This window comes from Leiobunum rupestre, chromosome 5, assembly GCF_980474605.1.
Source record: "Leiobunum rupestre chromosome 5, qqLeiRupe1.1.hap1, whole genome shotgun sequence".
NCBI classification, from domain to species: Eukaryota; Metazoa; Arthropoda; class Arachnida; order Opiliones; family Sclerosomatidae; genus Leiobunum; species Leiobunum rupestre.
The window spans coordinates 42608234-42631876 of NC_143388.1; the positions used below are offsets into that span (position 1 = coordinate 42608234).

At 42.7% G+C, this 23643-nt stretch overlaps 45 non-coding genes across 45 annotated transcripts; all 45 read left to right on the top strand.

The window, feature by feature from the left end:
* On the top strand, nucleotides 1–72 carry TRNAE-UUC (transfer RNA glutamic acid (anticodon UUC)). The gene has a single exon. It is a non-coding gene; the product is annotated as a tRNA-Glu (tRNA).
* A 668-nt stretch (nucleotides 73–740) lies between these two features.
* Nucleotides 741–812, top strand: TRNAE-UUC (transfer RNA glutamic acid (anticodon UUC)). The gene has a single exon. It is a non-coding gene; the product is annotated as a tRNA-Glu (tRNA).
* A 298-nt stretch (nucleotides 813–1110) lies between these two features.
* On the top strand, nucleotides 1111–1182 carry TRNAE-UUC (transfer RNA glutamic acid (anticodon UUC)). Its single transcript has one exon. It is a non-coding gene; the product is annotated as a tRNA-Glu (tRNA).
* Nucleotides 1183–2783: 1601 nt separating this feature from the next.
* On the top strand, nucleotides 2784–2855 carry TRNAE-UUC (transfer RNA glutamic acid (anticodon UUC)). Its single transcript has one exon. It is a non-coding gene; the product is annotated as a tRNA-Glu (tRNA).
* Nucleotides 2856–4827: 1972 nt separating this feature from the next.
* Nucleotides 4828–4899, top strand: TRNAE-UUC (transfer RNA glutamic acid (anticodon UUC)). Its single transcript has one exon. It is a non-coding gene; the product is annotated as a tRNA-Glu (tRNA).
* A 114-nt stretch (nucleotides 4900–5013) lies between these two features.
* Nucleotides 5014–5085, top strand: TRNAE-UUC (transfer RNA glutamic acid (anticodon UUC)). Its single transcript has one exon. It is a non-coding gene; the product is annotated as a tRNA-Glu (tRNA).
* Nucleotides 5086–5199: 114 nt separating this feature from the next.
* On the top strand, nucleotides 5200–5271 carry TRNAE-UUC (transfer RNA glutamic acid (anticodon UUC)). The gene has a single exon. It is a non-coding gene; the product is annotated as a tRNA-Glu (tRNA).
* A 1231-nt stretch (nucleotides 5272–6502) lies between these two features.
* Nucleotides 6503–6574, top strand: TRNAE-UUC (transfer RNA glutamic acid (anticodon UUC)). Its single transcript has one exon. It is a non-coding gene; the product is annotated as a tRNA-Glu (tRNA).
* A 113-nt stretch (nucleotides 6575–6687) lies between these two features.
* TRNAE-UUC (transfer RNA glutamic acid (anticodon UUC)) lies at nucleotides 6688–6759 on the top strand. Its single transcript has one exon. It is a non-coding gene; the product is annotated as a tRNA-Glu (tRNA).
* A 299-nt stretch (nucleotides 6760–7058) lies between these two features.
* TRNAE-UUC (transfer RNA glutamic acid (anticodon UUC)) lies at nucleotides 7059–7130 on the top strand. The gene has a single exon. It is a non-coding gene; the product is annotated as a tRNA-Glu (tRNA).
* Nucleotides 7131–7431: 301 nt separating this feature from the next.
* On the top strand, nucleotides 7432–7503 carry TRNAE-UUC (transfer RNA glutamic acid (anticodon UUC)). The gene has a single exon. It is a non-coding gene; the product is annotated as a tRNA-Glu (tRNA).
* Nucleotides 7504–7805: 302 nt separating this feature from the next.
* On the top strand, nucleotides 7806–7877 carry TRNAE-UUC (transfer RNA glutamic acid (anticodon UUC)). Its single transcript has one exon. It is a non-coding gene; the product is annotated as a tRNA-Glu (tRNA).
* A 112-nt stretch (nucleotides 7878–7989) lies between these two features.
* Nucleotides 7990–8061, top strand: TRNAE-UUC (transfer RNA glutamic acid (anticodon UUC)). Its single transcript has one exon. It is a non-coding gene; the product is annotated as a tRNA-Glu (tRNA).
* Nucleotides 8062–8360: 299 nt separating this feature from the next.
* On the top strand, nucleotides 8361–8432 carry TRNAE-UUC (transfer RNA glutamic acid (anticodon UUC)). Its single transcript has one exon. It is a non-coding gene; the product is annotated as a tRNA-Glu (tRNA).
* A 114-nt stretch (nucleotides 8433–8546) lies between these two features.
* Nucleotides 8547–8618, top strand: TRNAV-UAC (transfer RNA valine (anticodon UAC)). The gene has a single exon. It is a non-coding gene; the product is annotated as a tRNA-Val (tRNA).
* Nucleotides 8619–8732: 114 nt separating this feature from the next.
* Nucleotides 8733–8804, top strand: TRNAE-UUC (transfer RNA glutamic acid (anticodon UUC)). Its single transcript has one exon. It is a non-coding gene; the product is annotated as a tRNA-Glu (tRNA).
* Nucleotides 8805–9105: 301 nt separating this feature from the next.
* TRNAE-UUC (transfer RNA glutamic acid (anticodon UUC)) lies at nucleotides 9106–9177 on the top strand. The gene has a single exon. It is a non-coding gene; the product is annotated as a tRNA-Glu (tRNA).
* A 300-nt stretch (nucleotides 9178–9477) lies between these two features.
* On the top strand, nucleotides 9478–9549 carry TRNAE-UUC (transfer RNA glutamic acid (anticodon UUC)). Its single transcript has one exon. It is a non-coding gene; the product is annotated as a tRNA-Glu (tRNA).
* Nucleotides 9550–9851: 302 nt separating this feature from the next.
* On the top strand, nucleotides 9852–9923 carry TRNAE-UUC (transfer RNA glutamic acid (anticodon UUC)). The gene has a single exon. It is a non-coding gene; the product is annotated as a tRNA-Glu (tRNA).
* A 300-nt stretch (nucleotides 9924–10223) lies between these two features.
* Nucleotides 10224–10295, top strand: TRNAE-UUC (transfer RNA glutamic acid (anticodon UUC)). The gene has a single exon. It is a non-coding gene; the product is annotated as a tRNA-Glu (tRNA).
* A 113-nt stretch (nucleotides 10296–10408) lies between these two features.
* Nucleotides 10409–10480, top strand: TRNAE-UUC (transfer RNA glutamic acid (anticodon UUC)). Its single transcript has one exon. It is a non-coding gene; the product is annotated as a tRNA-Glu (tRNA).
* A 671-nt stretch (nucleotides 10481–11151) lies between these two features.
* On the top strand, nucleotides 11152–11223 carry TRNAE-UUC (transfer RNA glutamic acid (anticodon UUC)). The gene has a single exon. It is a non-coding gene; the product is annotated as a tRNA-Glu (tRNA).
* A 489-nt stretch (nucleotides 11224–11712) lies between these two features.
* TRNAE-UUC (transfer RNA glutamic acid (anticodon UUC)) lies at nucleotides 11713–11784 on the top strand. The gene has a single exon. It is a non-coding gene; the product is annotated as a tRNA-Glu (tRNA).
* Nucleotides 11785–12083: 299 nt separating this feature from the next.
* TRNAE-UUC (transfer RNA glutamic acid (anticodon UUC)) lies at nucleotides 12084–12155 on the top strand. Its single transcript has one exon. It is a non-coding gene; the product is annotated as a tRNA-Glu (tRNA).
* A 303-nt stretch (nucleotides 12156–12458) lies between these two features.
* TRNAE-UUC (transfer RNA glutamic acid (anticodon UUC)) lies at nucleotides 12459–12530 on the top strand. Its single transcript has one exon. It is a non-coding gene; the product is annotated as a tRNA-Glu (tRNA).
* Nucleotides 12531–12810: 280 nt separating this feature from the next.
* On the top strand, nucleotides 12811–12882 carry TRNAE-UUC (transfer RNA glutamic acid (anticodon UUC)). Its single transcript has one exon. It is a non-coding gene; the product is annotated as a tRNA-Glu (tRNA).
* A 489-nt stretch (nucleotides 12883–13371) lies between these two features.
* TRNAE-UUC (transfer RNA glutamic acid (anticodon UUC)) lies at nucleotides 13372–13443 on the top strand. Its single transcript has one exon. It is a non-coding gene; the product is annotated as a tRNA-Glu (tRNA).
* Nucleotides 13444–13742: 299 nt separating this feature from the next.
* On the top strand, nucleotides 13743–13814 carry TRNAE-UUC (transfer RNA glutamic acid (anticodon UUC)). The gene has a single exon. It is a non-coding gene; the product is annotated as a tRNA-Glu (tRNA).
* Nucleotides 13815–14117: 303 nt separating this feature from the next.
* Nucleotides 14118–14189, top strand: TRNAE-UUC (transfer RNA glutamic acid (anticodon UUC)). The gene has a single exon. It is a non-coding gene; the product is annotated as a tRNA-Glu (tRNA).
* Nucleotides 14190–15398: 1209 nt separating this feature from the next.
* TRNAE-UUC (transfer RNA glutamic acid (anticodon UUC)) lies at nucleotides 15399–15470 on the top strand. The gene has a single exon. It is a non-coding gene; the product is annotated as a tRNA-Glu (tRNA).
* A 114-nt stretch (nucleotides 15471–15584) lies between these two features.
* On the top strand, nucleotides 15585–15656 carry TRNAE-UUC (transfer RNA glutamic acid (anticodon UUC)). Its single transcript has one exon. It is a non-coding gene; the product is annotated as a tRNA-Glu (tRNA).
* A 113-nt stretch (nucleotides 15657–15769) lies between these two features.
* TRNAE-UUC (transfer RNA glutamic acid (anticodon UUC)) lies at nucleotides 15770–15841 on the top strand. Its single transcript has one exon. It is a non-coding gene; the product is annotated as a tRNA-Glu (tRNA).
* A 464-nt stretch (nucleotides 15842–16305) lies between these two features.
* Nucleotides 16306–16377, top strand: TRNAE-UUC (transfer RNA glutamic acid (anticodon UUC)). The gene has a single exon. It is a non-coding gene; the product is annotated as a tRNA-Glu (tRNA).
* A 114-nt stretch (nucleotides 16378–16491) lies between these two features.
* TRNAE-UUC (transfer RNA glutamic acid (anticodon UUC)) lies at nucleotides 16492–16563 on the top strand. The gene has a single exon. It is a non-coding gene; the product is annotated as a tRNA-Glu (tRNA).
* A 114-nt stretch (nucleotides 16564–16677) lies between these two features.
* Nucleotides 16678–16749, top strand: TRNAE-UUC (transfer RNA glutamic acid (anticodon UUC)). Its single transcript has one exon. It is a non-coding gene; the product is annotated as a tRNA-Glu (tRNA).
* Nucleotides 16750–16862: 113 nt separating this feature from the next.
* Nucleotides 16863–16934, top strand: TRNAE-UUC (transfer RNA glutamic acid (anticodon UUC)). The gene has a single exon. It is a non-coding gene; the product is annotated as a tRNA-Glu (tRNA).
* Nucleotides 16935–17584: 650 nt separating this feature from the next.
* TRNAE-UUC (transfer RNA glutamic acid (anticodon UUC)) lies at nucleotides 17585–17656 on the top strand. Its single transcript has one exon. It is a non-coding gene; the product is annotated as a tRNA-Glu (tRNA).
* Nucleotides 17657–18325: 669 nt separating this feature from the next.
* TRNAV-UAC (transfer RNA valine (anticodon UAC)) lies at nucleotides 18326–18397 on the top strand. Its single transcript has one exon. It is a non-coding gene; the product is annotated as a tRNA-Val (tRNA).
* A 279-nt stretch (nucleotides 18398–18676) lies between these two features.
* On the top strand, nucleotides 18677–18748 carry TRNAE-UUC (transfer RNA glutamic acid (anticodon UUC)). The gene has a single exon. It is a non-coding gene; the product is annotated as a tRNA-Glu (tRNA).
* A 299-nt stretch (nucleotides 18749–19047) lies between these two features.
* Nucleotides 19048–19119, top strand: TRNAE-UUC (transfer RNA glutamic acid (anticodon UUC)). Its single transcript has one exon. It is a non-coding gene; the product is annotated as a tRNA-Glu (tRNA).
* A 668-nt stretch (nucleotides 19120–19787) lies between these two features.
* On the top strand, nucleotides 19788–19859 carry TRNAE-UUC (transfer RNA glutamic acid (anticodon UUC)). Its single transcript has one exon. It is a non-coding gene; the product is annotated as a tRNA-Glu (tRNA).
* A 1397-nt stretch (nucleotides 19860–21256) lies between these two features.
* TRNAE-UUC (transfer RNA glutamic acid (anticodon UUC)) lies at nucleotides 21257–21328 on the top strand. The gene has a single exon. It is a non-coding gene; the product is annotated as a tRNA-Glu (tRNA).
* Nucleotides 21329–21629: 301 nt separating this feature from the next.
* Nucleotides 21630–21701, top strand: TRNAE-UUC (transfer RNA glutamic acid (anticodon UUC)). Its single transcript has one exon. It is a non-coding gene; the product is annotated as a tRNA-Glu (tRNA).
* Nucleotides 21702–21814: 113 nt separating this feature from the next.
* Nucleotides 21815–21886, top strand: TRNAE-UUC (transfer RNA glutamic acid (anticodon UUC)). Its single transcript has one exon. It is a non-coding gene; the product is annotated as a tRNA-Glu (tRNA).
* A 1188-nt stretch (nucleotides 21887–23074) lies between these two features.
* On the top strand, nucleotides 23075–23146 carry TRNAE-UUC (transfer RNA glutamic acid (anticodon UUC)). The gene has a single exon. It is a non-coding gene; the product is annotated as a tRNA-Glu (tRNA).
* The last annotated feature ends 497 nt before the right edge of the window (nucleotides 23147–23643 follow it).

Consider the following 23643-nt stretch of genomic DNA (forward strand, 5'->3'; position numbering starts at 1 on the left):
TCCGATATGGTCTAGCGGCTAGGATATCTGGCTTTCACCCAGAAGGCCCGGGTTCGATTCCCGGTATCGGAGCTTCTCCTCATATTTAAAAATTGGTTATATTTTCCTTATCTCGATTCTTAAAAAAAACCGTGTTTTCATGCCTTATAAGCGCGCGCTTTGCCGAGAGAGTAGAAATTGCGTTCATCCGATATGGTCTAGTGGCTAGGTTATCTGGCTTTCACCCAGAAGGCCCGGGTTCGATTCCCGGTATCGGAGCTTCTCCTTATATTTAAAAATTGGTTATATTTTCGTTATTTCGACTCTTAAAAAAACCGTGTTTTCATGCCTTATAAGCGCGCGCTTTGCCGAGAGAGTAGAAATTGCGTTCATCCGATATGGTCTAGTGGCTAGGATATCTGGCTTTCACCCAGACGGCGCGGGTTCGATTCCATGTATTGGAGGTTCTCCTCATATTTAAAAATTGGTTATATTTTCCTTATTTCGACTCTTAAAAAAACCGTGTTTTCATGCCTTATAAGCGCGCGTATGCCGAAAGAGTAGAAATTGCGTTCATCCGATATGGTCTAGTGGCTGGGATATCTGGCTTTCACCCAGAAGGCCCGGGTTCGATTCCCGGTATCGGAGCTTCTCCTCATATTTAAAAATTGGTTATATTTTCCTTATTTCGACCCTTAAAAAAACGGTATTTTAATGCCTTATCAGCGCGTGCATTGGAGAGAGAGAAGAAATAGTGTTTATCCGATATGGTCTAGTGGCTAGGATATCTGGCTTTCACCCAGAAGGCCCGGGTTCGATTCCCGGTATCGGAGCTTCTCCTCATATTTAAAAATTGGTTATATTTCCCTTATTTCGACTCTTAAAAAACCGTGTTTTCATGCCTTATAAGCGCGCGCTTTGCCGAGAGAGTAGAAATTGCGTTCATCCGATATGGTCTAGTGGCTAGGATATCTGGCTTTCACCCAGACGGCGCGGGTTCGATTCCATGTATTGGAGGTTCTCCTCATATTTAAAAATTGGTTATATTTTCCTTATTTCGACTCTTAAAAAAACCCGTGTTTTCATGCCTTATAAGCGCGCGCATTGGCGAGAGAGTAGAAATTGCGTTCATCCGATATGGTCTAGTGGCTAGGATATCTGGCTTTCACCCAGAAGGCCCGGGTTCGATTCCCGGTATCGGAGCTTCTCCTCATATTTAACAATTGGTTATATTTTCCTTATTTCGACCCTTAAAAAAACGGTATTTTCATGCCTTATAAGCGCGCGCATTGGCGAGAGAGTAGAAATAGGGTTTATCCGATATGGTCTATTGGCTAGGATATCTGGCTTTCACCCAGAAGGCCCGGGTTCGATTCCCGGTATCGGAGCTTCTCCTCATATTTAAAAATTGGGTATATTTTCCTTATTTCGACCCTTAAAAAACGGTATTTTCATGCCTTATAAGCGCGCGCATTGGCGAGAGAGTAGAAACTGCGTTTATCCGATATGGTCTAGTGGCTAGGATATCTGGCTTTCACCCAGAAGGCCCAGGGCTCGATTCCCGGTATCGGAGCTTCTCCTTATATTTAAAAATTGGTTATATTTTCCTTATCTCGATTCTTAAAAAAAAACCGGTGTTTTCATGCCTTATAAGCGCGCGCATTGGCGAGAGAGTAGGAATTGCGTTCATCCGATATGGTCTAGTGGCTAGGATATCTGGCTTTCACCCAGACGGCGCGGGTTCGATTCCATGTATTGGAGGTTCTCCTCATATTTAAAAATTGGTTATATTTTCCTTATTTCGACTCTTAAAAAAACCGTGTTTTCATGCCTTATAAGCGCGCGTATGCCGAAAGAGTAGAAATTGCGTTCATCCGATATGGTCTAGTGGCTGGGATATCTGGCTTTCACCCAGAAGGCCCGGGTTCGATTCCCGGTATCGGAGCTTCTCCTCTTATTTAAAAATTGGTTATATTTTCCTTATTTCGACCCTTAAAAAAACGGTATTTTAATGCCTTATAAGCGCGTGCATTGGCGAGAGAGTAGAAATAGTGTTTATCCGATATGGTCTAGTGGCTAGGATATCTGGCGTTCACCCAGAGGGCCCGGGTTCTATTCCCGGTATAGGAGCTTCTCCTCATATTTAAAATTTGGTTATATTTTCCTTATCTCGATTCTTAAAAAAAAACCGTGTTTTCATGCCTTATAAGCGCGCGCATTGGCGAGAGAGTAGAAATTGCGTTCATCCGATATGGTCTAGTGGCTTGGATATCTGGCTTTCACCCAGAGGGCCCGGGTTCTATTCCCGGTATCGGAGCTTCTCCTCATATTTAAAATTTGGTTATATTTTCCTTATATCGATTCTTTAAAAAAAACCGTGTTTTCATGCCTTATAAGCGCGCGCATTGGCGAGAGAGTAGAAATTGTGTTTATCCGATATGGTCTAGTGGCTAGGATATCTGGCTTTCATCCAGAAGGCCCGGGTTTGATTCCCGGTATCGGACCTTCTCCTTATGTTTAGAAATTGGTTATATTTTCCTTATATCGATTCTTTAAAAAAAACCGTGTTTTCATGCCTTATAAGCGCGCGCATTGGCGAGAGAGTAGAAATTGTGTTTATCCGATATGGTCTAGTGGCTAGGATATCTGGCTTTCACCCAGAAGGCTCGGGTTCGATTCCCGGTATCGGAGCTTCTCCTTATATTTAAAAATTGGTTATATTTTCGTTATTTCGACTCTTAAAAAAACCGTGTTTTCATGCCTTATAAGCGCGCGCTTTGCCGAGAGAGTAGAAATTGCGTTCATCCGATATGGTCTAGTGGCTAGGATATCTGGCTTTCACCCAGAAGGCCCGGGTTCGATTCCCGGTATCGGAGCTTCTCCTCATATTTAACAATTGGTTATATTTTCCTTATTTCGACCCTTAAAAAAACGGTATTTTCATGCCTTATAAGCGCGCGCATTGGCGAGAGAGTAGAAATAGGGTTTATCCGATATGGTCTATTGGCTAGGATATCTGGCTTTCACCCAGAAGGCCCGGGTTCGATTCCCGGTATCGGAGCTTCTCCTCATATTTAAAAATTGGGTATATTTTCCTTATTTCGACCCTTAAAAAACGGTATTTTCATGCCTTATAAGCGCGCGCATTGGCGAGAGAGTAGAAACTGCGTTTATCCGATATGGTCTAGTGGCTAGGATATCTGGCTTTCACCCAGAAGGCCCAGGGCTCGATTCCCGGTATCGGAGCTTCTCCTTATATTTAAAAATTGGTTATATTTTCCTTATCTCGATTCTTAAAAAAAAACCGGTGTTTTCATGCCTTATAAGCGCGCGCATTGGCGAGAGAGTAGGAATTGCGTTCATCCGATATGGTCTAGTGGCTAGGATATCTGGCTTTCACCCAGACGGCGCGGGTTCGATTCCATGTATTGGAGGTTCTCCTCATATTTAAAAATTGGTTATATTTTCCTTATTTCGACTCTTAAAAAAACCGTGTTTTCATGCCTTATAAGCGCGCGTATGCCGAAAGAGTAGAAATTGCGTTCATCCGATATGGTCTAGTGGCTGGGATATCTGGCTTTCACCCAGAAGGCCCGGGTTCGATTCCCGGTATCGGAGCTTCTCCTCTTATTTAAAAATTGGTTATATTTTCCTTATTTCGACCCTTAAAAAAACGGTATTTTAATGCCTTATAAGCGCGTGCATTGGCGAGAGAGTAGAAATAGTGTTTATCCGATATGGTCTAGTGGCTAGGATATCTGGCGTTCACCCAGAGGGCCCGGGTTCTATTCCCGGTATAGGAGCTTCTCCTCATATTTAAAATTTGGTTATATTTTCCTTATCTCGATTCTTAAAAAAAAACCGTGTTTTCATGCCTTATAAGCGCGCGCATTGGCGAGAGAGTAGAAATTGCGTTCATCCGATATGGTCTAGTGGCTTGGATATCTGGCTTTCACCCAGAGGGCCCGGGTTCTATTCCCGGTATCGGAGCTTCTCCTCATATTTAAAATTTGGTTATATTTTCCTTATATCGATTCTTTAAAAAAAACCGTGTTTTCATGCCTTATAAGCGCGCGCATTGGCGAGAGAGTAGAAATTGTGTTTATCCGATATGGTCTAGTGGCTAGGATATCTGGCTTTCATCCAGAAGGCCCGGGTTTGATTCCCGGTATCGGACCTTCTCCTTATGTTTAGAAATTGGTTATATTTTCCTTATATCGATTCTTTAAAAAAAACCGTGTTTTCATGCCTTATAAGCGCGCGCATTGGCGAGAGAGTAGAAATTGTGTTTATCCGATATGGTCTAGTGGCTAGGATATCTGGCTTTCACCCAGAAGGCTCGGGTTCGATTCCCGGTATCGGAGCTTCTCCTTATATTTAAAAATTGGTTATATTTTCGTTATTTCGACTCTTAAAAAAACCGTGTTTTCATGCCTTATAAGCGCGCGCTTTGCCGAGAGAGTAGAAATTGCGTTCATCCGATATGGTCTAGTGGCTAGGATATCTGGCTTTCACCTGGAAGGCCCGGGTTCGATTCCCGGTATCGGAGCTTCTCCTCATATTTAAAAATTGGTTATATTTTCCTTATTTCGACCCTTAAAAAAATGGTATTTTCATGCCTTATAAGCGCGCGCATTGGCGAGAGAGTAGAAATTGTGTTAATCCGATATGTTCTAGTGGCTAGGATATCTGGCTTTCATCCAGAAGGCCCGGGTTCGATTCCCGGTATTGGAGCCTCTCCTTATGTTTAGAAATTGGTTATATTTTCGTTATCTCGATTCTTAAAAAAAACCGTGTTTTCATGCCTCATAAGCGCGCGCATTGGCGAGAGAGTAGAAATTGCGTTCATCCGATATGGTCTAGTGGCTAGGATATCTGGCTTTCACCCAGAAGGCCCGGGTTCGATTCCCGGTATCGGAGCTTCTCCTTATGTTTAAAAATTGGTTATATTTTCGTTATCTCGATTCTTAAAAAAAAACGTGTTTTCATGCCTTATAAGCGCGCGCATTGGCGAGAGAGTAAAAATTGCGTTCATCCGATATGGTCTAGTGGCTTGGATATCTGGCTTTCACCCAGAAGGCCCGGGTTCGATTCCCGGTATCGGAGCTTCTCCTCATATTTAAAAATTGGTTATATTTTCCTTATTTCGACCCTTAAAAAAAATGGTATTTTCATGCCTTATAAGCGCGCGCATTGGCGAGAGAGTAGAAATTGCGTTCATCCGATATGGTCTAGTGGCTAGGATATCTGGCTTTCACCCAGAAGGCCCGGGTTCGATTCCCGGTATCGGAGCTTCTCCTCATATTTAAAATTTGGTTATATTTTCCTTATATCGATTCTTAAAAAAAAACCGTGTTTTCATGCCTTATAAGCGCGCGCATTGGCGAGAGAGTAGAAATAGGGTTTATCCGATATGGTCTATTGGCTAGGATATCTGGCTTTCACCCAGAAGGCCCGGGTTCGATTCCCGGTATCGGAGCTTCTCCTCATATTTAAAAATTGGGTATATTTTCCTTATTTCGACCCTTAAAAAACGGTATTTTCATGCCTTATAAGCGCGCGCATTGGCGAGAGAGTAGAAACTGCGTTTATCCGATATGGTCTAGTGGCTAGGATATCTGGCTTTCACCCAGAAGGCCCAGGGCTCGATTCCCGGTATCGGAGCTTCTCCTTATATTTAAAAATTGGTTATATTTTCCTTATCTCGATTCTTAAAAAAAAACCGGTGTTTTCATGCCTTATAAGCGCGCGCATTGGCGAGAGAGTAGGAATTGCGTTCATCCGATATGGTCTAGTGGCTAGGATATCTGGCTTTCACCCAGACGGCGCGGGTTCGATTCCATGTATTGGAGGTTCTCCTCATATTTAAAAATTGGTTATATTTTCCTTATTTCGACTCTTAAAAAAACCGTGTTTTCATGCCTTATAAGCGCGCGTATGCCGAAAGAGTAGAAATTGCGTTCATCCGATATGGTCTAGTGGCTGGGATATCTGGCTTTCACCCAGAAGGCCCGGGTTCGATTCCCGGTATCGGAGCTTCTCCTCTTATTTAAAAATTGGTTATATTTTCCTTATTTCGACCCTAAAAAAAACGGTATTTTAATGCCTTATAAGCGCGTGCATTGGCGAGAGAGTAGAAATAGTGTTTATCCGATATGGTCTAGTGGCTAGGATATCTGGCGTTCACCCAGAGGGCCCGGGTTCTATTCCCGGTATAGGAGCTTCTCCTCATATTTAAAATTTGGTTATATTTTCCTTATCTCGATTCTTAAAAAAAAACCGTGTTTTCATGCCTTATAAGCGCGCGCATTGGCGAGAGAGTAGAAATTGCGTTCATCCGATATGGTCTAGTGGCTTGGATATCTGGCTTTCACCCAGAGGGCCCGGGTTCTATTCCCGGTATCGGAGCTTCTCCTCATATTTAAAATTTGGTTATATTTTCCTTATATCGATTCTTAAAAAAAAACCGTGTTTTCATGCCTTATAAGCGCGCGCATTGGCGAGAGAGTAGAAATTGTGTTTATCCGATATGGTCTAGTGGCTAGGATATCTGGCTTTCACCCAGAAGGCCCGGGTTCGATTCCCGGTATCGGAGCTTCTCCTTATATTTAAAAATTGGTTATATTTTCGTTATTTCGACTCTTAAAAAAACCGTGTTTTCATACGTTATAAGCGCGCGCTTTGCCGAGAGAGTAGAAGTTGCGTTCATCCGATATGGTCTAGTGGCTAGGATATCTGGCTTTCATCCAGAAGGCCCGGGTTCGATTCCCGGTATCGGAGCTTCTCCTTATGTTTAGAAATTGGTTATATTTTCGTTATCTCGATTCTTAAAAAAAACCGTGTTTTCATGCCTCATAAGCGCGCGCATTGGCGAGAGAGTAGAAATTGCGTTTATCCGATATTGTCTAGCGGCTATGATATCTGGCTTTCACCCAGAAGGCTCGGGTTCGATTCCCGGTATCGGAGCTTCTCCTTATATTTAAAAATTGGTTATATTTTCGTTATTTCGACTCTTAAAAAAACCGTGTTTTCATGCCTTATAAGCGCGCGCTTTGCCGAGAGAGTAGAAATTGCGTTCATCCGATATGGTCTAGTGGCTAGGATATCTGGCTTTCACCTAGAAGGCCCGGGTTCGATTCCCGGTATCGGAGCTTCTCCTCATATTTAAAAATTGGTTATATTTTCCTTATTTCGACCCTTAAAAAAAATGGTATTTTCATGCCTTATAAGCGCGCGCATTGGCGAGAGAGTAGAAATTGTGTTTATCCGATATGTTCTAGTGGCTAGGATATCTGGCTTTCATCCAGAAGGCCCGGGTTCGATTCCCGGTATCGGAGCTTCTCCTTATGTTTAGAAATTGGTTATATTTTCGTTATCTCGATTCTTAAAAAAAAACCGTGTTTTCATGCCTCATAAGCGCGCGCATTGGCGAGAGAGTAGAAATTGCGTTCATCCGATGTGGTCTAGTGGCTAGGATATCTGGCTTTCACCCAGAAGGCCCGGGTTCGATTCCCGGTATCGGAGCTTCTCCTTATATTTAAAAATTGGTTATATTTTCGTTATCTCGATTCTTAAAAAAAAACCGTGTTTTCATGCCTTATAAGCGCGCGCATTGGCGAGAGAGTAAAAATTGCGTTCATCCGATATGGTCTAGTGGCTTGGATATCTGGCTTTCACCCAGAGGGCCCGGGTTCTATTCCCGGTATCGGAGCTTCTCCTCATATTTAAAATTTGGTTATATTTTCCTTATATCGATTATTAAAAAAAAACCGTGTTTTCATGCCTTATAAGCGCGCGCATTGGCGAGAGAGTAGAAATTGTGTTTATCCGATATGGTCTAGTGGCTAGGATATCTGGCTTTCACCCAGAAGGCCCGGGTTCGATTCCCGGTATCGGAGCTTCTCCTTATATTTAAAAATTGGTTATATTTTCGTTATTTCGACTCTAAAAAAACCGTGTTTTCATACCTTATAAGCGCGCGCTTTGCCGAGAGAGTAGAAGTTGCGTTCATCCGATATGGTCTAGTGGCTAGGATATCTGGCTTTCATCCAGAAGGCCCGGGTTCGATTCCCGGTATCGGAGCTTCTCCTTATGTTTAGAAATTGGTTATATTTTCGTTATCTCGATTCTTAAAAAAAACCGTGTTTTCATGCCTCATAAGCGCGCGCATTGGCGAGAGAGTAGAAATTGCGTTTATCCGATATTGTCTAGCGGCTAGGATATCTGGCTTTCACCCAGAAGGCTCGGGTTCGATTCCCGGTATCGGAGCTTCTCCTTATATTTAAAAATTGGTTATATTTTCGTTATTTCGACTCTTAAAAAAACCGTGTTTTCATGCCTTATAAGCGCGCGCTTTGCCGAGAGAGTAGAAATTGCGTTCATCCGATATGGTCTAGTGGCTAGGATATCTGGCTTTCACCTAGAAGGCCCGGGTTCGATTCCCGGTATCGGAGCTTCTCCTCATATTTAAAAATTGGTTATATTTTCCTTATTTCGACCCTTAAGAAAAATGGTATTTTCATGCCTTATAAGCGCGCGCATTGGCGAGAGAGTAGATATTGTGTTAATCCGATATGTTCTAGTGGCTAGGATATCTGGCTTACATCCAGAAGGCCCGGGTTCGATTCCCGGTATCGGAGCTTCTCCTTATGTTTAGAAATTGGTTATATTTTCGTTATCTCGATTCTTAAAAAAAACCGTGTTTTCATGCCTCATAAGCGCGCGCATTGGCGAGAGAGTAGAAATTGCGTTCATCCGATATGGTCTAGTGGCTAGGATATCTGGCTTTCACCCAGAAGGCCCGGGTTCGATTCCCGGTATCGGAGCTTCTCCTTATATTTAAAAATTGGTTATATTTTCCTTATTTCGACCCTTAAGAAAAATGGTATTTTCATGCCTTATAAGCGCGCGCATTGGCGAGAGAGTAGAAATTGCGTTCATCCGATATGGTCTAGTGGCTAGGATATCTGGCTTTCACCAAGAAGGCCCGGGTTCGATTCCCGGTATCGGAGCTTCTCCTCATATTTAAAATTTGGTTATATTTTCCTTATATCGATTATTAAAAAAAAACCGTGTTTTCATGCCTTATAAGCGCGCGCATTGGCGAGAGAGTAGAAATTGTGTTTATCCGATATGGTCTAGTGGCTAGGATATTTGGCTTTCACCCAGAAGACCCGGGTTCGATTCCCGGTATCGGAGCTTCTCCTCATATTTAAAAATTGGTTATATTTTCCTTATTTCGACTCTTAAAAAAACCCGTGTTTTCATGCCTTATAAGCGCGCGCATTGGCGAGAGAGTAGAAATTGTGTTTATCCGATATGGTCTAGTGGCTAGGATATTTGGCTTTCACCCAGAAGACCCGGGTTCGATTTCCGGTATCGGAGCTTCTCCTCATATTTAAAAATTGGTTATATTTTCCTTATTTCGACCCTTAAGAAAAATGGTATTTTCATGCCTTATAAGCGCGCGCATTGGCGAGAGAGTAGAAATTGCGTTCATCCGATATGGTCTAGTGGCTAGGATATCTGGCTTTCACCCAGAAGGCCCGGGTTCGATTCCCGGTATCGGAGCTTCTCCTTATATTTAAAAATTGGTTATATTTTCGTTATCTCGATTCTTAAAAAAAAACCGTGTTTTCATGCCTTATAAGCGCGCGCATTGGCGAGAGAGTAAAAATTGCGTTCATCCGATATAGTCTAGTGGCTTGGATATCTGGCTTTCACCCAGAGGGCCCGGGTTCTATTCCCGGTATCGGAGCTTCTCCTCATATTTAAAATTTGGTTATATTTTCCTTATATCGATTATTAAAAAAAAACCGTGTTTTCATGCCTTATAAGCGCGCGCATTGGCGAGAGAGTAGAAATTGTGTTTATCCGATATGGTCTAGTGGCTAGGATATTTGGCTTTCACCCAGAAGACCCGGGTTCGATTCCCGGTATCGGAGCTTCTCCTCATATTTAAAAATTGGTTATATTTTCCTTATTTCGACTCTTAAAAAAACCCGTGTTTTCATGCCTTATAAGCGCGCGCATTGGCGAGAGAGTAGAAATTGCGTTCATCCGATATGGTCTAGTGGCTAGGATATCTGGCTTTCACCCAGACGGCGCGGGTTCGATTCCATGTATTGGAGGTTCTCCTCATATTTAAAAATTTGTTATATTTTCCTTATTTCGACTCTTAAAAAAACCCGTGTTTTCATGCCTTATAAGCGCGCGCATTGGCGAGAGAGTAGAAATTGCGTTCATCCGATATGGTCTAGTGGCTAGGATATCTGGCTTTCACCCAGAAGGCCCGGGTTCGATTCCCGGTATCGGAGCTTCTCCTCATATTTAACAATTGGTTATATTTTCCTTATTTCGACCCTTAAAAAAACGGTATTTTCATTCCTTATAAGCGCGCGCATTGGCGAGAGAGTAGAAATTGTGTTTATCCGATATGGTCTAGTGGCTAGGATATCTGGCTTTCACCCAGAAGGCCCGGGTTCGATTCCCGGTATCGGAGCTTCTCCTTATATTTAAAAATTGGTTATATTTTCCTTATCTCGATTCTTAAAAAAAAAACCGTGTTTTCATGCCTTATAAGCGCGCGTATGCCGAAAGAGTAGAAATTGCGTTCATCCGATGTGGTCTAGTGGCTGGGATATCTGGCTTTCACCCAGAAGGCCCGGGTTCGATTCCCGGTATCGGAGCTTCTCCTCATATTTAAAAATTGGTTATATTTTCCTTATTTCGACCCTTAAAAAAACGGTATTTTAATGCCTTATAAGCGCGTGCATTGGCGAGAGAGTAGAAGTTGTGTTAATCCGATATGTTCTAGTGGCTAGGATATCTGGCTTTCATCCAGAAGGCCCGGGTTCGATTCCCGGTATCGGAGCTTCTCCTTATATTTAAAAATTGGTTATATTTTCGTTAATTCGACTCTTAAAAAAACCGTGTTTTCATGCCTTATAAGCGCGCGCTTTGCCGAGAGAGTAGAAATTGCGTTCATCCGATATGGTCTAGTGACTAGGATATCTGGCTTTCACCTAGAAGGCCCGGGTTCGATTCCCGGTATCGGAGCTTCTCCTCATATTTAAAAATTGGTTATATTTTCCTTATTTCGATTCTTAAAAATAACCGTGTTTTCATGCCTCATAAGCGCGCGCATTGGCGAGAGAGTAGAAATTGCGTTCATCCGATATGGTCTAGTGGCTAGGATATCTGGCTTTCACCCAGAAGGCCCGGGTTCGATTCCCGGTATCGGAACTTCTCCTTATGTTTAAAAATTGGTTATATTTTCGTTATCTCGATTCTTAAAAAAAAAACCGTGTTTTCATGCCTCATAAGCGCGCGCATTGGCGAGAGAGTAGAAGTTGTGTTAATCCGATGTGGTCTAGTGGCTGGGATATCTGGCTTTCACCCAGAAGGCCCGGGTTCGATTCCCGGTATCGGAGCTTCTCCTCATATTTAAAAATTGGTTATATTTTCCTTATTTCGACCCTTAAAAAAACGGTATTTTAATGCCTTATAAGCGCGTGCATTGGCGAGAGAGTAGAAGTTGTGTTAATCCGATATGTTCTAGTGGCTAGGATATCTGGCTTTCATCCAGAAGGCCCGGGTTCGATTCCCGGTATCGGAGCTTCTCCTTATATTTAAAAATTGGTTATATTTTCGTTATCTCGATTCTTAAAAAAAAAACCGTGTTTTCATACCTCATAAGCGCGCGCATTGGCGAGAGAGTAGAAATTGCGTTCATCCGATATGGTCTAGTGGCTAGGATATCTGGCTTTCACCTAGAAGGCCCGGGTTCGATTCCCGGTATCGGAGCTTCTCCTCATATTTAAAAATTGGTTATATTTTCCTTATTTCGACCCTTAAAAAAATGGTATTTTCATGCCTTATAAGCGCGCGCATTGGCGAGAGAGTAGAAGTTGTGTTAATCCGAAATGTTCTAGTGGCTAGGATATCTGGCTTTCATCCAGAAGGCCCGGGTTCGATTCCCGGTATCGGAGCTTCTCCTTATGTTTAGAAATTGGTTATATTTTCGTTATCTCGATTCTTAAAAATAACCGTGTTTTCATGCCTCATAAGCGCGCGCATTGGCGAGAGAGTAGAAATTGCGTTCATCCGATATGGTCTAGTGGCTAGGATATCTGGCTTTCACCCAGAAGGCCCGGGTTCGATTCCCGGTATCGGAACTTCTCCTTATGTTTAAAAATTGGTTATATTTTCGTTATCTCGATTCTTAAAAAAAAAACCGTGTTTTCATGCCTCATAAGCGCGCGCATTGGCGAGAGAGTAGAAGTTGTGTTAATCCGATATGTTCTAGTGGCTAGGATATCTGGCTTTCATCCAGAAGGCCCGGGTTCGATTCCCGGTATCGGAGCTTCTCCTCATATTTAAAATTTGGTTATATTTTCCTTATATCGATTCTTAAAAAAAAACCGTGTTTTCATGCCTTATAAGCGCGCGCATTGGCGAGAGAGTAGAAATTGTGTTTATCCGATATGGTCTAGTGGCTAGGATATTTGGCTTTCACCCAGAAGGCCCGGGTTCGATTCCCGGTATCGGAGCTTCTCCTCATATTTAAAAATTGGTTATATTTTCCTTATTTCGACTCTTAAAAAAACCGTGTTTTCATGCCTTATAAGCGCGCGCATTGCCGAGAGAGTAGAAATTGCGTTCATCCGATATGGTCTAGTGGCCCAGAAGGCCCGGCTTCGATTCTCGGTATCGGAGCTTCTCCTCATATTTAAAAATTGGTTATATTTTCCTTATTTCGATTCTTAAAAATAACCGTGTTTTCATGCCTCATAAGCGCGCGCATTGGCGAGAGAGTAGAACTTGCGTTCATCCGATATGGTCTAGTGGCTAGGATATCTGGCTTTCACCCAGAAGGCCCGGGTTCGATTCCCGGTATCGGAACTTCTCCTTATGTTTAAAAATTGGTTATATTTTCGTTATCTCGATTCTTAAAAAAAAAACCGTGTTTTCATGCCTCATAAGCGCGCGCATTGGCGAGAGAGTAGAAGTTGTGTTAATCCGATGTGGTCTAGTGGCTGGGATATCTGGCTTTCACCCAGAAGGCCCGGGTTCGATTCCCGGTATCGGAGCTTCTCCTCATATTTAAAAATTGGTTATATTTTCCTTATTTCGACCCTTAAAAAAACGGTATTTTAATGCCTTATAAGCGCGTGCATTGGCGAGAGAGTAGAAGTTGTGTTAATCCGATATGTTCTAGTGGCTAGGATATCTGGCTTTCATCCAGAAGGCCCGGGTTCGATTCCCGGTATCGGAGCTTCTCCTTATATTTAAAAATTGGTTATATTTTCGTTATCTCGATTCTTAAAAAAAAAACCGTGTTTTCATACCTCATAAGCGCGCGCATTGGCGAGAGAGTAGAAATTGCGTTCATCCGATATGGTCTAGTGGCTAGGATATCTGGCTTTCACCTAGAAGGCCCGGGTTCGATTCCCGGTATCGGAGCTTCTCCTCATATTTAAAAATTGGTTATATTTTCCTTATTTCGACCCTTAAAAAAATGGTATTTTCATGCCTTATAAGCGCGCGCATTGGCGAGAGAGTAGAAGTTGTGTTAATCCGAAATGTTCTAGTGGCTAGGATATCTGGCTTTCATCCAGAAGGCCCGGGTTCGATTCCCGGTATCGGAGCTTCTCCTTATGTTTAGAAATTGGTTATATTTTCGTTATCTCGATTCTTAAAAATAACCGTGTTTTCATGCCTCATAAGCGCGCGCATTGGCGAGAGAGTAGAAATTGCGTTCATCCGATATGGTCTAGTGGCTAGGATATCTGGCTTTCACCCAGAAGGCCCGGGTTCGATTCCCGGTATCGGAACTTCTCCTTATGTTTAAAAATTGGTTATATTTTCGTTATCTCGATTCTTAAAAAAAAAACCGTGTTTTCATGCCTCATAAGCGCGCGCATTGGCGAGAGAGTAGAAGTTGTGTTAATCCGATATGTTCTAGTGGCTAGGATATCTGGCTTTCATCCAGAAGGCCCGGGTTCGATTCCCGGTATCGGAGCTTCTCCTCATATTTAAAATTTGGTTATATTTTCCTTATATCGATTCTTAAAAAAAAACCGTGTTTTCATGCCTTATAAGCGCGCGCATTGGCGAGAGAGTAGAAATTGTGTTTATCCGATATGGTCTAGTGGCTAGGATATTTGGCTTTCACCCAGAAGGCCCGGGTTCGATTCCCGGTATCGGAGCTTCTCCTCATATTTAAAAATTGGTTATATTTTCCTTATTTCGACTCTTAAAAAAACCGTGTTTTCATGCCTTATAAGCGCGCGCATTGCCGAGAGAGTAGAAATTGCGTTCATCCGATATGGTCTAGTGGCCCAGAAGGCCCGGCTTCGATTCTCGGTATCGGAGCTTCTCCTCATATTTAAAAATTGGTTATATTTTCCTTATCTCGATTCTTAAAAAAAAACCGTGTTTTCATGCCTTATAAGCGCGCGCATTGGCGAGAGAGTAGAAAATGCGTTCATCCGATATGGGCTAGTGGCTTGGATATCTGGCTTTCACCCAGAGGGCCCGGGTTCTATTCCCGGTATCGGAGCTTCTCCTCATATTTAAAATTTGGTTTTATTTTCCTTATATCGATTCTTAAAAAAAAACCGTGTTTTCATGCCTTATAAGCGCGCGCATTGGCGAGAGAGTAGAAATTGTGTTTATCCGATATGGTCTAGTGGCTAGGATATCTGGCTTTCATCCAGAAGGCCCGGTTCGATTCCCGGTATCGGACCTTCTCCTCATATTTAAAAATTGGTTATATTTTCCTTATCTCGATTCTTAAAAAAAACCGTGTTTTCATGCCTCATAAGCGCGCGCATTGGCGAGAGAGTAGAAATTGCGTTTATCCGATATGGTCTAGCGGCTAGGATATCTGGCTTTCACCCAGAGGGCCCGGGTTCTATTCCCGGTATCGGACCTTCTCCTTATGTTTAGAAATTGGTTATATTTTCGTTATCTCGATTCTTAAAAAAAACCGTGTTTTCATGCCTTATAAGCGCGCGCATTGGCGAGAGAGTAGAAATTGTGTTTATCCGATATGGTCTAGTGGCTAGGATATCTGGCTTTCATCCAGAAGGCCCGGTTCGATTCCCGGTATCGGACCTTCTCCTTATGTTTAGAAATTGGTTATATTTTCGTTATCTCGATTCTTAAAAAAAACCGTGTTTTCATGCCTCATAAGCGCGCGCATTGGCGAGAGAGTAGAAATTGCGTTTATCCGATATGGTCTAGCGGCTAGGATATCTGGCTTTCACCCAGAAGGCTCGGGTTCGATTCCCGGTATCGGAGCTTCTCCTTATATATAAAAATTGGTTATATTTTCGTTATTTCGACTCTTAAAAAAACCGTGTTTTCATGCCTTATAAGCGCGCGCTTTGCCGAGAGAGTAGAAATTGCGTTCATCCGATATGGTCTAGTGGCTAGGATATCTGGCTTTCACCTAGAAGGCCCGGGTTCGATTCCCGGTATCGGAGCTTCTCCTCATATTTAAAAATTGGTTATATTTTCCTTATTTCGACCCTTAAAAAAACCCGTGTTTTCATGCCTTATAAGCGCGCGCATTGGCGAGAGAGTAGAAATTGCGTTCATCCGATATGGTCTAGTGGCTAGGATATCTGGCTTTCACCCAGAAGGCCCGGGTTCGATTCCCGGTATCGGAGCTTCTCCTCATATTTAACAATTGGTTATATTTTCCTTATTTCGACCCTTAACAAAACGGTATTTTCATGCCTTATAAGCGTGCGCATTGGCGAGAGAGTAGAAATTGTGTTTATCCGATATGGTCTAGTGGCTAGGATATCTGGCTTTCACCCAGAAGGCCCGGGTTCGATTCCCGGTATCGGAGCTTCTACTCATATTTAAAAATTGGTTATATTTTCCTTATTTCGACCCTTAAAAAAACGGTATTTTAATGCCTTATAAGCGCGTGCATTGGCGAGAGAGTAGAAATAGTGTTTATCCGATATGGTCTAGTGGCTAGGATATCTGGGTTTCACCCAGAAGGCCCGGGTTCGATTCCCGGTATCGGAGCTTCTCCTCATATTTAAAAATTGGTTATATTTTCCTTATTTCGACTCTTAAAAAAACCGTGTTTTCATGCCTTATAAGCGCGCGCATTGCCGAGAGAGTAGAAATTGCGTTCATCCGATATGGTCTAGTGGCCCAGAAGGCCCGGTTCGATTCCCGGTATCGGAGCTTCTCCTCATATTTAAAAATTGGTTATATTTTCCTTATCTCGATTCTTAAAAAAAACCGTGTTTTCATGCCTTATAAGCGCGCGCATTGGCGAGAGAGTAGAAATTGCGTTCATCCGATATGGTCTAGCGGCTAGGATATCTGGCTTTCACCCAGAAGGCCCGGGTTCGATTCCCGGTATCGGAGCTTCTCCTCATATTTAAAAATTGGTTATATTTTCCTTATCTCGATTCTTAAAAAAAACCGTGTTTTCATGCCTTATAAGCGCGCGCTTTGCCGAGAGAGTAGAAATTGCGTTCATCCGATATGGTCTAGTGGCTAGGATATCTGGCTTTCACCCAGACGGCCCGGGTTCGATTCCCGGTATCGGAGCTTCTCCTCATATTTAAAAATTGGTTATATTTTCCTTATCTCGACTCTTAAAAAAACCCGTGTTTTCATGCCTTATAAGCGCGCGCATTGGCGAGAGAGTAGAAATTGCGTTCATCCGATATGGTCTAGTGGCTAGGATATCTGGCTTTCACCCAGAAGGCCCGGGTTCGATTCCCGGTATCGGAGCTTCTCCTCATATTTAACAATTGGTTATATTTTCCTTATTTCGACCCTTAACAAAACGGTATTTTCATGCCTTATAAGCGCGCGCATTGGCGAGAGAGTAGAAATTGTGTTTATCCGATATGGTCTAGTGGCTAGGATATTTGGCTTTCACCCAGAAGGCCCGGGTTCGATTCCCGGTATCGGAGCTTCTCATTATATTTAAAAATTGGTTATATTTTCCTTATCTCGATTCTTAAAAAAAAACCTTGTTTTCATGCCTTATAAGCGCGCGTATGCCGAAAGAGTAGAAATTGCGTTCATCCGATATGGTCTAGTGGCTGGGATATCTGGCTTTCACCCAGAAGGCCCGGGTTCGATTCCCGGTATCGGAGCTTCTACTCATATTTAAAAATTGGTTATATTTTCCTTATTTCGACCCTTAAAAAAACGGTATTTTAATGCCTTATAAGCGCGTGCATTGGCGAGAGAGTAGAAATAGTGTTTATCCGATATGGTCTAGTGGCTAGGATATCTGGGTTTCACCCAGAAGGCCCGGGTTCGATTCCCGGTATCGGAGCTTCTCCTCATATTTAAAAATTGGTTATATTTTCCTTATTTCGACTCTTAAAAAAACCGTGTTTTCATGCCTTATAAGCGCGCGCATTGCCGAGAGAGTAGAAATTGCGTTCATCCGATATGGTCTAGTGGCCCAGAAGGCCCGGTTCGATTCCCGGTATCGGAGCTTCTCCTCATATTTAAAAATTGGTTATATTTTCCTTATCTCGATTCTTAAAAAAAACCGTGTTTTCATGCCTTATAAGCGCGCGCATTGGCGAGAGAGTAGAAATTGCGTTCATCCGATATGGTCTAGCGGCTAGGATATCTGGCTTTCACCCAGAAGGCCCGGGTTCGATTCCCGGTATCGGAGCTTCTCCTCATATTTAAAAATTGGTTATATTTTCCTTATCTCGATTCTTAAAAAAAACCGTGTTTTCATGCCTTATAAGCGCGCGCTTTGCCGAGAGAGTAGAAATTGCGTTCATCCGATATGGTCTAGTGGCTAGGTTATCTGGCTTTCACCCAGAAGGCCCGGGTTCGATTCCCGGTATCGGAGCTTCTCCTTATATTTAAAAATTGGTTATATTTTCGTTATTTCGACTCTTAAAAAAAACCGTGTTTTCATGCCTTATAAGCGCGCGCTTTGCCGAGAGAGTAGAAATTGCGTTCATCCGATATGGTCTAGTGGCTAGGATATCTGGCTTTCACCCAGACGGCGCGGGTTCGATTCCATGTATTGGAGGTTCTCCTCATATTTAAAAATTGGTTATATTTTCCTTATTTCGACTCTTAAAAAAACCGTGTTTTCATGCCTTATAAGCGCGCGTATGCCGAAAGAGTAGAAATTGCGTTCATCCGATATGGTCTAGTGGCTGGGATATCTGGCTTTCACCCAGAAGGCCCGGGTTCGATTCCCGGTATCGGAGCTTCTCCTCATATTTAAAAATTGGTTATATTTTCCTTATTTCGACCCTTAAAAAAACGGTATTTTAATGCCTTATAAGCGCGTGCATTGGCGAGAGAGAAGAAATTGTGTTTATCCGATATGGTCTAGTGGCTAGGATATCTGGCTTACACCCAGAAGGCCCGGGTTCGATTCCCGGTATCGGAGCTTCTCCTCATATTTAAAAATTGGTTATATTTCCCTTATTTCGACTCTTAAAAAAACCGTGTTTTCATGCCTTATAAGCGCGCGCATTGCCGAGAGAGTAGAAATTGCGTTCATCCGATATGGTCTAGTGGCCCAGAAGGCCCGGTTCGATTCCCGGTATCGGAGCTTCTCCTCATATTTAAAAATTGGTTATATTTTCCTTATCTCGATTCTTAAAAAAAACCGTGTTTTCATGCCTTATAAGCGCGCGCATTGGCGAGAGAGTAGAAATTGCGTTCATCCGATATGGTCTAGTGGCTAGGATATCTGGCTTTCACCCAGAAGGCCCGGGTTCGATTCCCGGTATCGGAGCTTCTCCTTATATTTAAAAATTGGTTATATTTTCGTTATTTCGACTCTTAAAAAAACCGTGTTTTCATGCATTATAAGCGCGCGCTTTGCCGAGAGAGTAGAAATTGCGTTCATCCGATATGGTCTAGTGGCTAGGATATCTGGCTTTCACCCAGACGGCGCGGGTTCGATTCCATGTATTGGAGGTTCTCCTCATATTTAAAAATTGGTTATATTTTCCTTATTTCGACTCTTAAAAAAACCCGTGTTTTCATGCCTTATAAGCGCGCGCATTGGCGAGAGAGTAGAAATTGCGTTCATCCGATATGGTCTAGCGGCTAGGATATCTGGCTTTCACCCAGAAGGCCCGGGTTCGATTCCCGGTATCGGAGCTTCTCCTCATATTTAAAAATTGGTTATATTTTCCTTATCTCGATTCTTAAAAAAAACCGTGTTTTCATGCCTTATAAGCGCGCGCTTTGCCGAGAGAGTAGAAATTGCGTTCATCCGATATGGTCTAGTGGCTAGGTTATCTGGCTTTCACCCAGAAGGCCCGGGTTCGATTCCCGGTATCGGAGCTTCTCCTTATATTTAAAAATTGGTTATATTTTCGTTATTTCGACTCTTAAAAAAACCGTGTTTTCATGCCTTATAAGCGCGCGCTTTGCCGAGAGAGTAGAAATTGCGTTCATCCGATATGGTCTAGTGGCTAGGATATCTGGCTTTCACCCAGACGGCGCGGGTTCGATTCCATGTATTGGAGGTTCTCCTCATATTTAAAAATTGGTTATATTTTCCTTATTTCGACTCTTAAAAAAACCGTGTTTTCATGCCTTATAAGCGCGCGTATGCCGAAAGAGTAGATATTGCGTTCATCCGATATGGTCTAGTGGCTGGGATATCTGGCTTTCACCCAGAAGGCCCGGGTTCGATTCCCGGTATCGGAGCTTCTCCTCATATTTAAAAATTGGTTATATTTTCCTTATTTCGACCCTTAAAAAAACGGTATTTTAATGCCTTATAAGCGCGTGCATTGGCGAGAGAGAAGAAATAGTGTTTATCCGATATGGTCTAGTGGTTAGGATATCTGGCTTTCACCCAGAAGGCCCGGGTTCGATTCCCGGTATCGGAGCTTCTCCTCATATTTAAAAATTGGTTATATTTCCCTTATTTCGACTCTTAAAAAAACCGTGTTTTCATGCCTTATAAGCGCGCGCATTGCCGAGAGAGTAGAAATTGCGTTCATCCGATATGGTCTAGTGGCCCAGAAGGCCCGGTTCGATTCCCGGTATCGGAGCTTCTCCTCATATTTAAAAATTGGTTATATTTTCCTTATCTCGATTCTTAAAAAAAACCGTGTTTTCATGCCTTATAAGCTAGCGCATTGGCGAGAGAGTAGAAATTGCGTTCATCCGATATGGTCTAGTGGCTAGGATATCTGGCTTTCACCCAGAAGGCCCAGGGCTCGATTCCCGGTATCGGAGCTTCTCCTTATATTTAAAAATTTGTTATATTTTCCTTATCTCGATTCTTAAAAAAAAACCGGTGTTTTCATGCCTTATAAGCGCGCGTATGCCGAAAGAGTAGAAATTGCGTTCATCCGATATGGTCTAGTGGCTGGGATATCTGGCTTTCACCCAGAAGGCCCGGGTTCGATTCCATGTATTGGAGGTTCTCCTCATATTTAAAAATTGGTTATATTTTCCTTATTTCGACTCTTAAAAAAACCGTGTTTTCATGCCTTATAAGCGCGCGTATGCCGAAAGAGTAGAAATTGCGTTCATCCGATATGGTCTAGTGGCTGGGATATCTGGCTTTCACCCAGAAGGCCCGGGTTCGATTCCCGGTATCGGAACTTCTCCTCATATTTAAAAATTGGTTATATTTTCCTTATTTCGACCCTTAAAAAAACGGTATTTTAATGCCTTATAAGCGGGTGCATTGGCGAGAGAGTAGAAATAGTGTTTATCCGATATGGTCTAGTGGCTAGGATATCTGGCGTTCACCCAGAGGGCCCGGGTTCTATTCCCGGTATAGGAGCTTCTCCTCATATTTAAAATTTGGTTATATTTTCCTTATCTCGATTCTTAAAAAAAAACCGTGTTTTCATGCCTTATAAGCGCGCGCATTGGCGAGAGAGTAGAAATTGCGTGCATCCGATATGGTCTAGTGGCTTGGATATCTGGCGTTCACCCAGAGGGCCCGGGTTCTATTCCCGGTATAGGAGCTTCTCCTCATATTTAAAATTTGGTTATATTCTCCTTATCTCGATTCTTAAAAAAAACCGTGTTTTCATGCCTTATAAGCGCGCGCATTGGCGAGAGAGTAAAAATTGCGTTCATCCGATATGGTCTAGTGGCTTGGATATCTGGCTTTCACCCAGAGGGCCCGAGTTCTATTCCCGGTATCGGAGCTTCTCCTCATATTTAAAATTTGGTTATATTTTCATTATATCGATTCTTTAAAAAAAAACCGTGTTTTCATGCCTTATAAGCGCGCGCATTGGCGAGAGAATAGAAATTGTGTTTATCCGATATGGTCTAGTGGCTAGGATATCTGGCTTTCACCCAGAAGGCCCGGGTTCGATTCCCGGTATCGGAGCTTCTCCTTATATTTAAAAATTGGTTATATTTTCCTTATCTCGATTCTTAAAAAAAAAACCGTGTTTTCATGCCTTATAAGCGCGCGTATGCCGAAAGAGTAGAAATTGCGTTCATCCGATATGGTCTAGTGGCTGGGATATCTGGCTTTCACCCAGAAGGCCCGGGTTCGATTCCCGGTATCGGAGCTTCTCCTCATATTTAAAAATTGGTTATATTTTCCTTATTTCGACTCTTAAAAAAACCCGTGTTTTCATGCCTTATAAGCGCGCGCATTGGCGAGAGAGTAGAAATTGCGTTTATCCGATATGGTCTAGTGGCTAGGATATCTGGCTTTCACCCAGAAGGCCCGGGTTCGATTCCCGGTATCGGAGCTTCTCCTCATATTTAAAAATTGGTTATATTTTCCTTATTTCGACTCTTAAAAAAACCGTGTTTTCATGCCTTATAAGCGCGCGCATTGCCGAGAGAGTAGAAATTGCGTTCATCCGATATGGTCTAGCGGCTAGGATATCTGGCTTTCACCCAGAAGGCCCGGGTTCGATTCCCGGTATCGGAGCTTCTCCTCATATTTAAAAATTGGTTATATTTTCCTTATCTCGATTCTTAAAAAAAACCGTGTTTTCATGCCTTATAAGCTCGCGCTTTGCCGAGAGAGTAGAAATTGCGTTCATTCGATATGGTCTAGTGGCTAGGATATCTGGCTTTCACCCAGACGGCGCGGGTTCGATTCCATGTATTGGAGGTTCTCCTCATATTTAAAAATTGGTTATATTTTCCTTATTTCGACTCTTAAAAAAACCGTGTTTTCATGCCTTATAAGCGCGCGTATGCCGAAAGAGTAGAAATTGCGTTCATCCGATATGGTCTAGTGGCTAGGATATCTGGCTTTCACCCAGAAGGCCCGGGTTCGTGTCCCGGTATCGGAGCTTCTCCTCATATTTAAAAATTGGTTATATTTCCCTTATTTCGACTCTTAAAAAAACCGTGTTTTCATGCCTTATAAGCGCGCGCATTGCCGAGAGAGTAGAAATTGCGTTCATCCGATATGGTCTAGTGGCCCAGAAGGCCCGGTTCGATTCCCGGTATCGGAGCTTCTCCTCATATTTAAAAATTGGTTATATTTTCCTTATCTCGATTCTTAAAAAAAAACCGTGTTTTCATGCCTTATAAGCGCGCGCATTGGCGAGAGAGTAGAAATTGCGTTCATCCGATATGGTCTAGTGGCTAGGATATCTGGCTTTCACCTAGAAGTCCCGGGTTCGATTCCCGGTATCGGAGCTTCTCCTCATATTTAAAAATTGGTTATATTTTCCTTATTTCGACCCTTAAAAAAAATGGTATTTTCATGCCTTATAAGCACGCGCATTGGCGAGAGAGTAGAAGTTGTGTTAATCCGATATGTTCTAGTGGCTAGGATATCTGGCTTTCATCCAGAAGGCCCGCGTTCGATTCCCGTTATCGGAGCTTCTCCTTATGTTTAGAAATTGGTTATATTTTCGTTATCTCGATTCTTAAAAAAAACCGTGTTTTCATGCCTCATAAGCGCGCGCATTGGCGAGAGAGTAGGAATTGCGTTCATCCGATATGGTCTAGTGGCCCAGAAGGCCCGGTTCGATTCCCGGTATCGGAGCTTCTCCTCATATTTAAAAATTGGTTATATTTTCCTTATCTCGATTCTTAAAAAAAACCGTGTTTTCATGCCTTATAAGCGCGCGCATTGGCGAGAGAGTAGAAATTGCGTTCATCCGATATGGTCTAGTGGCTAGGATATCTGGCTTTCACCCAGAAGGCCCGGGTTCGATTCCCGGTATCGGAGCTTCTCCTCATATATAAAATTTGGTTATATTTTCATTATCTCGATTCTTAAAAAAAACGGTGTTTTCATGCTTTATAAGCGCGCGCATTGGCGAGAGAATAGAAATTGTGTTTATCCGATATGGTCTAGTGGCCCAGAAGGCCCGGCTTCGATTCTCGGTATCGGAGCTTCTCCTCATATTTAAAAATTTGTTATATTTTCCTTATTTCGACTCTTAAAAAAACCGTGTTTTCATGCCTTATAAGCGCGCGCATTGCCGAGAGAGTAGAAATTGCGTTCATCCGATATGGTCTAGTGGCCCAGAAGGCCAGGCTTCGATTCTCGGTATCGGAGCTTCTCCTCATATTTAAAAATTGGTTATATTTTCCTTATCTCGATTCTTAAAAAAAACCGTGTTTTCATGCCTTATAAGCGCGCGCTTTGCCGAGAGAGTAGAAATTGCGTTCATCCGATATGGTCTAGTAGCTAGGATATCTGGCTTTCACCCAGAAGGCCCG